This window comes from Equus caballus, chromosome 5 (assembly GCF_041296265.1).
Source record: "Equus caballus isolate H_3958 breed thoroughbred chromosome 5, TB-T2T, whole genome shotgun sequence".
Classification (NCBI taxonomy): Eukaryota; Metazoa; Chordata; class Mammalia; order Perissodactyla; family Equidae; genus Equus; species Equus caballus.
Window position 1 is genome coordinate 1,423,421 of NC_091688.1, and position 13,111 is coordinate 1,436,531.

The 13,111-nt window shown below is 51.6% G+C and overlaps 1 protein-coding gene across 48 annotated transcripts in view; it reads left to right on the top strand.

Annotated features, from left to right (window-relative positions):
• The window catches only part of NFASC (neurofascin), a 175,400-nt gene that overhangs the window by 43,182 nt on the left and 119,107 nt on the right, over positions 1-13,111 (top strand). For 2 of the 48 annotated variants that reach the window (XM_070266513.1, XM_070266511.1), the window contains exon 1: positions 7,589-7,728. The exons of the other annotated variants lie outside the window; for them this stretch is intronic. The gene's annotated coding sequence lies outside the window, so the exon portion shown is untranslated. Of the gene's footprint in view, positions 1-7,588; positions 7,729-13,111 lie in introns of those variants that run through there. 48 annotated transcript variants of the gene reach the window in all.

Genomic DNA, 13,111 nt, shown 5'->3' on the forward strand with positions numbered 1-13,111 from the left:
GGTGCCTTCGGCTCTCAGGAAAAGGGATACAAACTAAAGCTGAGGTGTTGTCAGTATGGTATTGTTTTTCTTTTATCATTATTGTTGTTATTTCATTCTGGTAAAATATACACAACATAAAATTTACCATCTTAACCATTTTTAAGTGTACAGATCAGTGTGTTAAGTGCATTCACATTGTTGTGCAACCCTCACCAGCATCCATTTCCAGAACTTTTTATCTTCCCCAACTGAAACTGTCCCCATTAAACAATTCTCCATTCCCCGCGCCCCCAGGCCCGGCACCCACCGCTCTACTTTCTGTCTCTGGATTTCACCTCTCTAGGTCCCACATATCAGTGGACTCATGCCGTATTTGCCCTCTGTGTCTGGCTTATTTCGCTTAGCATAATGTCCTCCAGTTTCATCCATGTGTAGCGTGAATCAGAATTCCGTCCCTTTTAAAGCTGAATAGTATTTCATCTTGTGGATATACCACGTTTTGTTGATCCGTTCATCTGTCAGTGGACATGTGGGTTGTTTTTACCTTTTGGCGATTGTGGATGCTGCTGCTGTTATGAACGTCGTGTGCAAATGTCTGTTCGAGTCATTATGACACTTAAATGCTCTGCAGCCCCTCCTAGCAACACGTCTCGTGTGCTCCTGCTGCTGCCCGGAGTGGCGTGTGTTTCTCAGCCTGCCTCCTGACTCCTCTGACTTAGTGCCGTGGCGAATGGTGCGCTTCAATCCTTCAGTCTTTGATGGGTGTTGGGTACTCAGGTTTCCCGGACAATGAAGTCTTGAGTTCCTTTCTCTGGAAGCTTTCTTTTCAGTGTGTCTTAGTTACCCTTGGCCACCAGCTGACTTCTGGAATTTGATTCCATTAAGCTTCTTAATACAAGAATACAACAAAGCATCTTTGTTTCATAACGGAAAGAAAAGAGCTTAAATGTTATCAAGCACCTACTGTGTGCTAGCTGCCATTCAAGGGGCTGTCACAGCACTGCAAACTTCCCCTCCTTTTATAGGACAGCCTTGCGAGGAAGGGACAAACCTGTGTTTGAAGGGCAAGGAAGCTGAGGAGAGGCTCAGAGAGGTTCAGTTACTCTCTGTACACTGTCTGAATACCTCCCTGGTCCTTAGATGAATTAGCCGGAGAAATTTCCTGGTCTTTTTCTTTTACAATGGAAATCCTGGCCTGGAGTCATCATTTGGGCTTCCTTGCTCTAAATTCTGGTAAAATATGGAATCATTAATTAATTAAGGTTTTATTTTGTTTTTCGAAATATATAAAAGTATAGGGGATAGTTTCCTGAATCCCCATGTCACCATCACCCAGCTTCAGCAATTATGGACACGGCCAGTCTTGTTTCCTCCGTCAGGTTCTCTTTGTGGTCCGTGGGGTCCTCCCAGGTGGTGTGGCAGCAGTGGGTTCTCTGGCAGAAGGAACGATGGGGGGGCTGGGCCTCCTCCCAGCTGGAAGTGTGGTAACTGCCACCGACTGGAATCCTCTCTGATGGCTCATTATTGGGCTGGTTACTGAACACCATCCGGGAGCAGGGGGAGGGGCAAACCCTGTGAAAGGCCTGGCGGGCGGTACGCAAAGAGGCTTCCCTCTCAGAGCGTGTTCCTCCTGCTGTCTGATTTTATTGGAATTCTGAGTGGGAAGAGAGAGGTCATGGGAGGATAACCATCCCCTTAGGGGACCATGCCAAGGCTGTCTTGGGGTGGAGCAGGGACCAGTGGGACACAAGCCTATGGCCTCTTCAACAAGATTTAACCAACATTTTCACTTTTGTTTTTTAAAATATTGACAGCGTGGCTGGCACTGAGCTAAATGCTGGGAATCCAACTATGTGACACACTGATGCTCTCAGAGTTTGTAGTCCACAAAAATAATAGCTAATCCCAACTAACACTTGTGTGTGCCGGACACTGCCGACGTGCTCGTGTGCACTGTCTCAGCTGCAAGATGGGTGCAGTTACTGCATTTTGCAGACAGGAACCTGGGGCTCATGTGGTGATCACTGCACCCCACACAGATAGCAGGGGGCCGATGGCTTCCTGCTGCCCTGCCCGTGGGGGATGAGGAGTGTTGGGGCGGAGGGCGAGGGAGGGAGAAGGCAGGGGACAGAGGACCCTCTCTTAGATTGCAGGAATGTGCTTATTTCGAATCCCACCAGATGTGCTTTCTCATAGGATTGGGGGCAGCCAAAAGGTACATTCTTCCTCTCAACTTCATAGAGGACCATGGGATTTATTTTTATTTTGAAGACAGGGACGTTCTTTGGCAGGAGAAGAGTAAAGATTGGAATTTGAGAGAGTTCTTTCTTGAGGCTGCAGAAAGGGATGGAGAGAAGAGAATTTGGGTTGCTTCGTTCCGTTTTTATTTAAAAGAAGATGTGGTATCTCTCAAGGGAGAGGAATTGTGGGAATGAAAGAGGCAGTTTTAAATATAAGGAAGGGGCAGTTTCTGATCTGGTGTTGTCGGTGTCGCAATCCAATGTACACATCAGGATAGATGCGGAGAGGGCTGATGGCCACTCTGAGTTTATTATAACCAGTGTTTCAATATATACATAGCTTACATCTGTTAAACATACACAGGTGTTCTGCATGAAGTAATTAGCGAATGCCAAGAATTCTTAGTGATTTCTCAAGGAGCCCTCCCTTGGCCTCTGTTTTGATATTATCATGTTGTTGCTGTGCTCCTATATTTTTATCTCAGAGCAGGCAAAGTCTCTTAGGCAACGGTCCCTCTTGCGCCCGATATCGATATCGTTTCTCCATCTGTGCCCCCGGGCGGCCGCCGCCTGGCTTAGGTTGCCCCCCCAGGGGGTCTTACCCGTCATTGGCTAACCGGCCTTCTCACCTCTGGGTCACAGTTTGTTGGCAAGCTTTTTCCAGTGATTATTAACCCTTCCTATGTCAGGGGCAGCTACAGGTGTGGCTGTCCAGTGGTCACACAGTTTGGGTTCTCATGTGGGGTGGGCCCCAGTCGCAGGAGCAGCCTCTCTTTCTGGTGTGAGGCCGGCCTGGTAGGCCCGGTTTCTGCACAGAGCCCTGCTTCGTGCATTTGAACATCTTTTCTGGGGTCGGAAAATAGACGCAGCGAGTATCTCAGTAGCAGGCGGCAGTAAATGACTTATTTTAAAAGAAAACGAATGAACCTCTTTTCCCCTCGCCCCAGGCAGCCCCTCATCCCTGCCCACGTCTAAGCCATAACCTGTAGAATTAGGGTAGACAAGAGGTTCTGCCTGCCCGACCAGAAAGAGATGTGAAACAATGAAATGAGAGCCCCAGGCTGAGACCTCCTTTAAGAAACTGAGAGAAAAGCAAAGTGTTACTAGCATTTTGATTTTTTATTGTAATTTTTAATTCCTTTTTTAAAACGAAGACTTGGGTTTTTCCTGTGAGGTGGGGCGAGGTGCCATCTGGCTCGGATGCAGGAGGGTGGAACGTTCCAAGTTCCTTCCAGATGTGTGATTTTGGCTTTTTTCTCCTTGTCCGCACTCAGGTAATTTAAAAGCAAGATTTGGGGCAGGGTCAGCTTCAAATAGAACCCAAGAGAAAGTGCCACCTTCAGGTGGATGCATCGTCCCCATTTGCGCCTTGCTGACGGGGAAGGGAATCGGACGAGAGGGGATGAACACGCTTCCAGGAACTGACGGCTTCCCAAACTGGCCAGAGAAAGCACCTCTCCTCTCAGCACCAGCAGCACAGTGCGCTGTCTGCCCGCCCTCCTGGGATTGCAGCTCACAAACGCTGGTTGCTATGGATACGGGCAGCTGAGGCTCCCCTGGGGCAGCGGCTGCGTGGAGGCAGGAGGCTATTTGTTGCAGTGATGTGGGCCTGGTGTCCGGGGTTCCCCACCCTGGTGCCTCTGCAGAGGAGGCCGGGACCGGCCTTGCCTGAGCTGCTGCCTGGGCCGGGAGGACCCCAGGTGGACCAGCCGGTGCCTCTGTGGCCCAAACCTGGGGGCATGAGCACCTGACGGAGGCCACGTCTGCGTGGAGCTGCTGCCCTTTAGGTGGCACTTCTGGGTAGGAGGCCTGCCCATTGGTGAGCGGGGCACAGTTCTCTCCTCTTTTCTTCTCACTTCGGAGCCTGCCAGAGCTGATGCCGTCGATCCCCAGCCTGGGAGTGCATTTCTGGATTGAAGACCCTCCCCAGCAAAGCTTCACTGTGGGTGGGCCTGTCCTGCAGGTGAAGGCAAAGGATCAGAAGGTGGGGGGGACATGGTTCGTGCCATCATAGAGCCCCCGGTGTGAGAGGGTAGACAGCCCCTGCCCACAGTGGGCTCCCAGTCCAACTGGGACAACCAGATGTACATCATGGACACTGGGAAGGGGACAAAGACGGAGACAGAAAAACCAGTCGCTTCCTTCCTTCAAACCCTGCAGTGGCGTCTCTTCACACTTCCCGTAAAGTCAGCCTCACCTCCGTGGTACAGACGGTGCCGTGTTGGCCGTGCAGCCCGTCCTCCAGCCTCCCCCTGCTGACGCTCCCCTGTGCCCTGCTTCTGCCCCGTGGCCTGGCCTCGTCCTCAGCACGTCCTGGCTCCTACCCTGGTGCCTCCTGCTATTCCCTGGGCCCGGAGCTGTTTCCCGCATCCCCGCCGGCTCCCTCGCTCCTTCACCTCATTTCTTAGGCCTCTGCTTTGCTGTCACCCCTGCCCACGCTGTCAAACCAGCCCTTCCTTTCTCCCCGCGGCGTCTCTCAGCCTCTGTCCCCGCTGTGCTCCTCTGCCCAGCACTTACGGCACTTGCTAGGTGGCTGTTTGCCTGCCTGCCTCCCCCTCTGGAAGGGCAGCCCCTCCAGGGCTGGGACAGGGTCTTCTTCCCCACCGAGTCCCGCTGCTGGGGCGTCGCTGGCCACTGGGAGAGTCTCAGTCACTGTCGGATGAATGATGAGCGACAGCTGTGTAGCTCGTGGTTCTCACTGAATTCTGTGAACATGTTTACAATACGCTTTCAGATTATTCTACCAGTTGCAAAAATAAAACTTCTCAGTTGTGATTCTAATTTGCAAGTTAAACACATTTTTCTTAAAATTTGATTTTGGTTCCTTGAGACAGTATCCCTCACAGGGGTGTACAGACCCAGGGGATTCCTAGGATGCTCCCGAGAGCCTGGGGATACTTTTCCTTTGGAAGAAGTCTGTATTTAGTCAAGCTTGGGAAGCCCACGGTGGCTGTTGGGAATCCTGTGGATGCAGGCTCGCGAGGCAGGGTGCGTTGGAAGCGGACTCGGGAGGACCTTCTGGAAAGCGGGTCTTGAGCTGGAAGAAAGGGGCAGGTCTTACCACAGGATGGAAGAGCGCTGAGTGCCCCGCTCTGAGGGCCGCTGCGTATGCTGGCGGTCCTCTGGGCGAGCCTCATAGGCCCCGGGGGGCCGGTGTGCTCGGCCTTGGTGGAGTCGGAACCTGGGCAGAACAAGGGGAAGCAGTGACGTGGAGGCGCTGCATGCCCTGAAAGCCTGGATTCGAGTGACAGCTGTGCGCTGGAGCAGTGACCCATAAACGCTGCTTTTTGGCCCCTTCTCCGTCACTCATGTCGCACTGAAGTCGTGTTGGCCTAATGGCCCCTCCAGGGAGCTCTGGCCCCTTCCTGTGGCCTGTGCAGCTGGGGCGCGGAGTGAGTGCGGAGTCAGCCAGCAGGTGGAAGACGACCCATCCCTCAGGAGGGCAGTCCCCAGCTCACCAGCTTGCAGTCCTTTGTTTTACTGGGAATCAGCCAGGCCAGAGGTCAGCATTGTCCTTGGAAGACCGTCAGAGCTTGCCTGCGGTTGTCGGGGAAGAGGGTCAAATTCCCGGGGAGCAGGCCGGGATGAGGCCCGTCTCCCGCATCAGCTCTCCGCTGTCTGCAGCCTGGCTGGTGCCGGCGGCATGGGCCTGGCGAGGCGGCTTCCACAGCCTGGTCACAGAGCTGTGGACCTGAGAGCAGCTGGGAGGCCCTTGACCAGCACACAGTGGCCCCTTGTCATAGGGCGGAGGTGCCTGAGGCCCAGAGAGCCACTGAAGAGCTGCTGCCGGAACTTGGGCCTCCCGACACCCAGCTCAGTGCTCTTTCTGCCACCTGCTGTTTGGGACTGGAACCCAGGTGGGCCGTGAGAGGGGGCGGCCATCCCTCAGCGCCTCGGTTTCTGCCGCAGCGTCTCACTCACAAGTATGAAAGTCGACCTTGGGAGGTTAACGTAAAGTATCTGCTCTCTGCTGGAGTGACACTTGGTCTCCTGGGACACGTGGCTGTGGATGTGGCTTCCTCACCCTGTCGGGGGTGGTGGAAGGACTGGGCTTCAGGCTGGTCTGTGTTTGGGGGACTTTCAGCCCTGGGGTAATGTCTGTGTGTAGAGTGGCCCCAAAATAGAAAGGCTGCTAGGCCTGAGGAAGAGAAAGTCTGTGCTGGCGAGCCTCTGCCCTCCGTCCTGCCCGCCTCCTTGTCTACCTCCCCTGCCTCTGCCGGCGTCACTCATCTTTGGTGGTGCTTCCTGGGTTTTGAGGTCCCTTCCTCCTGCCGTCCCCCAGCCTGGAGGGCGGGCGAGTGTGGAGGTCAGGAAGGAAGCAAGCAGAACGGGGCCCAGGGAGAGCGCCTGAAGCAGAAGGTGAGGTGAGGGGTGTTCTAATGCCTTAATTTGGGAGCTTGAGAGGGAGCCATGTCTTGGTGTTAAGAGCTCTGGTTTTGGAATCCAGGAGCCCTAGATTTGCCCCCGGGTTCCTCCCCGAGACCCCGAAGAAGCGACTTACCTTTTTTGAGCCTTAGTTTCCTTCTCTGAAAAGTGGAGGTAGGAGCACCTGGCACACAGTGCTGTGAAGAGGATTCACTGAGATAACACGCATCAGCGGAGGACAAGCACCCAGCACCCAGTAGGTGCCCCTGGTAATGTAACTTAGCATCATCGTCACCGCCATGGTGAGTGTCTTCACTGTGCCCATCACCATGCTGGGTGTCACGGAGAATAAAGAGATTTTCACACACCAGCCACTGGACACGTAGTCTGACTGGAGAGTCTCTGCACGTAAGAGAGCGGACGGTGCAAACGCACGCGTCACTAAACTGGGGCGACCTGGACTATGAGGGGGCGGGGAGGGCACCGCAAAGGGGAGAAGGTGGCTTCAGAGGCCTTTTGAGGAGTTGCAGGTGGGATTAGGAAAAAGCTTGATATATATTCCAAATAATATTCGACTTTTAGTGTCTCCCCCAGCCCTCTCCCCAAAGAGAGCGCTTTAGAATGACTCAGGGCCAGGCAGGAGTTCTGAGCGGCCGGTGGGCCGGGGAATAGAACCCGCCATCGTCACCCTCGCCTTTGCCCTCCCAGGGGCACAGTCCGCTGGGCGCCTCCTTCCCAAAGACCGGAAGGTCTGCGTGGCTAGATGGAGAAAGAATCTTCCACCCTCTTTGCTCTCACTGGACTCTGTGGGATGCTAGAAATATTTTTCAACCTGCTGAAGGAGAAAGCATCGACCAGGGCTGGTGCCAAAATGTTCACTTAATTCGAAAGAGTCTTTTGTTTGATGAAGAAAGCAGCTGGGCTGGAACCTCCTCTTCTGATCTGACATCATAGCCTGGTGGGCTGGGCCTTCCATTCTTGTCCACTCGCAGCCTCGAAGGCAGTGAGCCTGCTCAGGAGTCCTTAGGAAAGCTCATTCTGGTTTCACCTGTCAATTCCGTAGCTTTAGACAAATTTGTCACCCTCCGGCCTTCGTTGCCTCACCTGTGGAGTGGCCGTGACAGCTGTACCCCTTGGAAGGGTGAGTTCTGACGGATGGTCTCCTGCCCTCCCCTGCTCTCAGGCCTGAGCGAGCCGCCCCTTCCACATGGGTGCTCCGGGATGTCAAACATATAATTCTGTCATTATCCAAAGCACGTCTGAGCTCTGCTTCGGAATCTCCTGTGAGCCTCTGGCACATCTTTCAGTACCCTCAGCGATGGGCAGTCTTCTTCCTTTCAGAGGGAATTTGATTTCTGGAAGCAGCCTAACAGGACAAGTAGTATATGGTCAAGCTGAATGAAGATGCTTTTAGCTCCAAACAAATGAAGCTGATTTTCTTTGGCTTCTAAACTGACTCAGAGTTCCGTTCCAAATAAAGTGTTGAGAATGTTTTGAGCAAGACCTGCGTCTTAGACACAGGTGGTAAGCTCTTATCATTTTAAGGCAGCACTCATTTGGATGATTAATTCTGGTTTTTAAAAAATGAATTTGCTACTTTATGTTTACACCTCATGTTTTTAAAAAGTGATTGTCCTCTTCGTTCCTTATTCATTTCCTAATGCATTTGTTTTATGTGTTTGGATGTTTGTGCTTTTTATTTTCTTAAAAATGTGTCTCACCCAGGTCATTATCAGTCATAAAAACATTAAATGTCCTATCTCAGTGGTTCTCAAACCTGCCTCAGCTTGTTCAAATGCAGATGGCTGGGTCACGCACTGTTTCTGACTCAGTGAGTGTGGTTGGAGCTCGATGATTTGCATTTTTAATATACTTCCAGGTGATGCCGCTGCTTGGGGACCATATTTTGAGAGCTCCTGGCCTAACCAAAAGGGGCTTTGGTTATCTAATCCAACCCCTTTATTGTACATATCGGTAAACCGAGGCACAGGGAGCGGTGCCTCCCTTGCCAAGTGTTGTAAACTAGATTAGTGGCAAAGCTGGAATAGGGACCCAGGCGTTCAACACGCCCAGTCTAGTGCTTCTAAAATTATTATTTCTTGGCTAGAGACTACTTAACACGACTGTGGGTTTTTAAGATTTTGTCGGACCTTCTTGATTTAAAAAAAGCTGGCCTTTTAACCTCTTTAATACAACTGTGTCCCTGATTTTTATTTCACCGCAGGAATAACTTGTGTTTGATTTGCCTTTTTTAATTGGGATAAAATATACACAACATAAAATTCACCATTTTAACCATTTTTAAGTGTACAGTTCAGCGGCATTAGGCACATTCACACTGTTGTGCAGCCATCCCCACCATCCATTTCCAGAACTTTTCATCCTCCCCAGCGGACGCTGTGTCCCCACTAAACACTGACTCCGCAACGCCCCCCCCCCCAGCCCCTGGTCACCCTGTCCACTTTCTGTCTCTGCATTTCACTGCTCTAGGCACCTCATATAAGTGGAATCGTACCGTTTGCCCTTTTACGACTGGCTTATTTCACTTACATAATGTCTTCAAGGTTCATCCGTGTTGTGTCGTGTCAGAATTTCCTTCCATTTTAAAGCTGAATGCTATTCCGTTGTTTGGAGAGAGCACATTCCGTTTATCTATTCATTTGTTGATGGACGCTTGGGTTGTTTCCACCTTTTGGCTGTTGTGGATAGTGCTGCTGTGAACATGGGTGTGCAGATACCTGTTTGAGTCCCTGCTGTCAATTCTTTTGGCATATACCCAGAAGTGGTACTGCTGGATCATGTGGCCATTCTCTGTTTAATTTTTTTGAGGAACATGGTTTGGTTTTGATTCTGGGAGCTTGAGGCTAGAAATATGGATCTTCTGTTAACAAATTAGTGGGTAAACAGCCCGAACAGTCCCTGGCTATTAACCATCTGGTGCTGATGTTGGAGGTGAATCGCTGCCCCGAGGCCTTGGGATAAAGTGACCCCGTTATTCACAGTTTACTGCCGGAGGCTGCGCACGGTCTCCTGGGTTTTCTCTCTTCCACTCCTTGGCTCTGCTCTGACTTCACTCTCACCGGTCTCCATTCATATTTGTTTCCCTCTTTGTCTTTGGGCATTTATCTGTTTGTATCTTTGTCCACCAAATCTCGCCAGCTCCAGAACTCCCCACCGCATTCCAGAGTGAAGTCTGGAACCAGTGGGTCCAAGCCCATTACCCGGCACCTTAGATTCTCCAGGTGGAATATGATTATAATCTGGGGAGGAGTGTGCCGGGAAGACCTCACAGGTAGCAGAGATTAAGAAATACTTACAGAATTAATGACTGACCATGACAGTCGTGCTAGAATGCTCTCAGAGAGGGTTTTAGGGCTGGGAATTTTGCAAGAAACAGCCAACTACTTGGATCAGTTTTCGCCACCACCCGACAGTCTTTGGGGCTGTTCCACCTCCAGGAATCTTGTGCTGGCCTGGAATTAGAGGGGGCATTGTGAAGCTGGTGCCTTCTGCTTCCGAATGGGTTACCAGAGTGAGGGTTGGAGCGTGTGTCTTCCTTGGGATCCACCCTCCTCTGGAAAGATCCAGAGCAGTGACTCCCAGAATCAGCAGCACGCTGGGGGCTGCAGGAGAAGAAAGAGCAGACTCTGGCCTCGCACCTCCTAGTTCAGCACACCCAAGTCTGCAAACGCACGGTCTCTTCCGCTTCCTTGAGAGGGTATTGGGAAACTTCGAAACCAAAATTATTACATTTTTAAGTTAAAAAAAATTAAGACTATAAGCATTCTCTTCCTGGTTTGATTTGCAAAATCTGTTATCAGTGAAGTTAAGCCAATAGCAGCCAGGTGTAGAACTCCTAATAGGCGCGTGTCCGCGTCACCTTTCCACCTTTCCACGTCAGTTACTTGAGTGGCTGGGTTACTTAAAAAAATTTTTTTTAAGCAGCAAGATGCCCGTTATTGATGCCGTGAGAAATAACTCTTTTGGTCTGGTTCTAGTGCTCCATTATCCGGGTTAACAGAGGAGAAAAGTGAAGCAGATGTGGCAGTTAATCCAGAGAGTCTCTGTTGGCTCAGAATCGCATTTTTCATTGATTTTTTCTCAGCAGATGGTACTGCCTTTCTGGGTAGAGTTTTGTGGTTCACTTCTACCCACACGTCTCGTCCACGTGGGAAATGTCTCGTCCGTCAGATCCGGGGACTTTGTGTTTCTCCTCCTCCAGGCCGTTTTCTGGAAGGAGGTGGTCCAGATAGCCCCGCCAGGGGTACGTCTCCTTGTTTCCTTTCCTCGGGTTAGAATGGAGGCTTCCAAGAGTTCCCAGATCCCAGCAACAACCAGGGAAGGCCAATGTCCTGGGTGGTAATTGGTGCCATTGGCCCGGCTGCTGGGAGCTGTCATCGGTGTTCAGAGTACAGATTTGTGGAATCCATTAACATCAACACTTGCTGCTGATTATAACCAGATCTGCCTTATCTCTGCGTCAGGATGCTGCTTGAAGGACCGTTCCCCTCCTGCAGCTGACTACCCTTTCCTGCTGCTCTTGTGTAAAAATGAGAGGATGTTTATTTCCTCAAGGCTGTTAAAGTCATCAAATGAGACCAGCAAGGTCTCTGTGGGCCTCCCTAGTCTCTGAGAGCTGCCCTCATACATCTGCTTAAGATGAGGCAGAACCCACAGCCAGATGGCTTACTTGCCAGGCGCTAGACCAGCAGGAAGAGATTCAGGGTGTTAAATCCCCTGAGATGAGGCCGTGACATGCCTCCTTGGCGACATCCCTCCCTTCCTCCATCATTCCTCCAGGTTGTGTTTGCTGAGCATTTGGGTCCTTGTGCTGGGAGTGGCGCGGGGACTGGAGCTGTGTGAGAGCTGGTGTGTGCTGGACAAGCCTCTCGGATGCCTGAGGAACCAGACTGCCCCACAGGAACATCTAGGCAGCAGTTAGGGCAGGCCTCAGGGCCACCAGCCATCCTTATATACTCAATAAGGTGAGCATGTGTCACTGAAACTCTTGCTCCGAAACTAGGCACGAAGAAATAAACATCAGGACACAAGGAGAACTGACGCATTTTAAGCGTCCTAAGTAAAGGTACTTGAGAAAAACGGTGCCTGTGTCTTTGGAAGGCGAGCCCTTTTCCTAGGGGGTGATAGAGGGAGTGACAGTGCGGACATCTGCTGGTGCTTGCCCAGTGGTCTGGTGCCCCAGCCACAGGCCGGGCCTTCTTGGGCAAGCATTGTGGATGGGCAAAGAAGGTATTCCCTCAACTGAGAGCCAAAGAAATTTGGGTCTCAAGTTGAAGCAGCTAGACGTAAGGTGCCTGAAGTCATGTTTGAGGGTAGAATGTAAAGATCTGCCCCATCACCGGATCCTAGATTACTTGGGTCTTAGCCTGGAGTCCCGAGAGCACAGCGCCTAAGGCAAGGCTTGCGTGCCTCAACTTTGTTAGGGAGCGCAGTGGCAGAGAACTGGAGTGAGGGGAAAAGGGAGAGACGCAGGGAGGAGGGGTAGCCAGTGTGAGCGTACGTTATTGATCTGGCCATCACTAGGTGTCAAGCCAACCAATGGCTCAGTCTTTCGGGACTGTAGAAAATGACCGCTCCTCAGAACAGTCAATCAGGAGAGGAGGGGCTACCCCTCTCCCACTGGTCAAAGGCCTGGTCCCCTCCATTTCTGGGTCACACGGCTTGCACTCCCTGAGGAATCCTGCTTGTCTCATCCCCGTTGTCAGTGGGGAGCCCCAAGCTGGAAGCAAGAGGTGGAGGAAGTAGGCGTAAGTCCAGGCACTGTGGGGTGGTGCCCATGTGGAGGGTGTAGGCTCGCAGAGTGGGTCAGACTAGCGGTGTCTGGGCTGGAAGACAAGGCCGAGGGCCCTGGGGACAGACGCGGCTGAGAGACACCTGATCTCACACCTGCACACCACGCTGGACAGGAGGCAAGATAGTTTTCTTTCGATAAGGACAACAGTGTGGGGCACAGAGTGGGGCTGCAAGGGGCGGTGCCAGGAAGCATTATTGGTTTTCCTACGGGAGATGGAGACAAAGAAGAAAGACACCAGGTAAACAACAGCTGCTACTTAGTCTGCTATGGCCAGACCTCTGCTCAGAATAAGCCAGTGCAGAAGGAAACCATTGTCTCCTCCCGTCCTGGCCTCTGTGGAGCCCTGCACCTCACCCAGCCCAGGGGAGAAGGTTCTGTGGGCTCCTCTGCTAAGCTGAGCACCACGATGTCCCTTGGATGGGTGTGGGCATGTGAGACCATTTTTTTATTTGAGGAAATAAATGAGCCCATAGTAAGCAATATATAAACAGAAGAGGTGGCTCAGGGCTGGTAAAATTGAAACATGTTGAACAAAAGTGACTTCTCTGACACTGCCTACACGTTTGTAGTGCTTTTGCTAAGTTCTTCACCCTCTTGAGTACTGAGCACCCGCCTTCCTTGGACACTTAAGGAAGTATCTTAAAAAAGCGTCTCAGCTGTTTAGTAAAGTCTGAAGCTGTGAGCTGCTGTATCTAGAGCTATGCAGGAA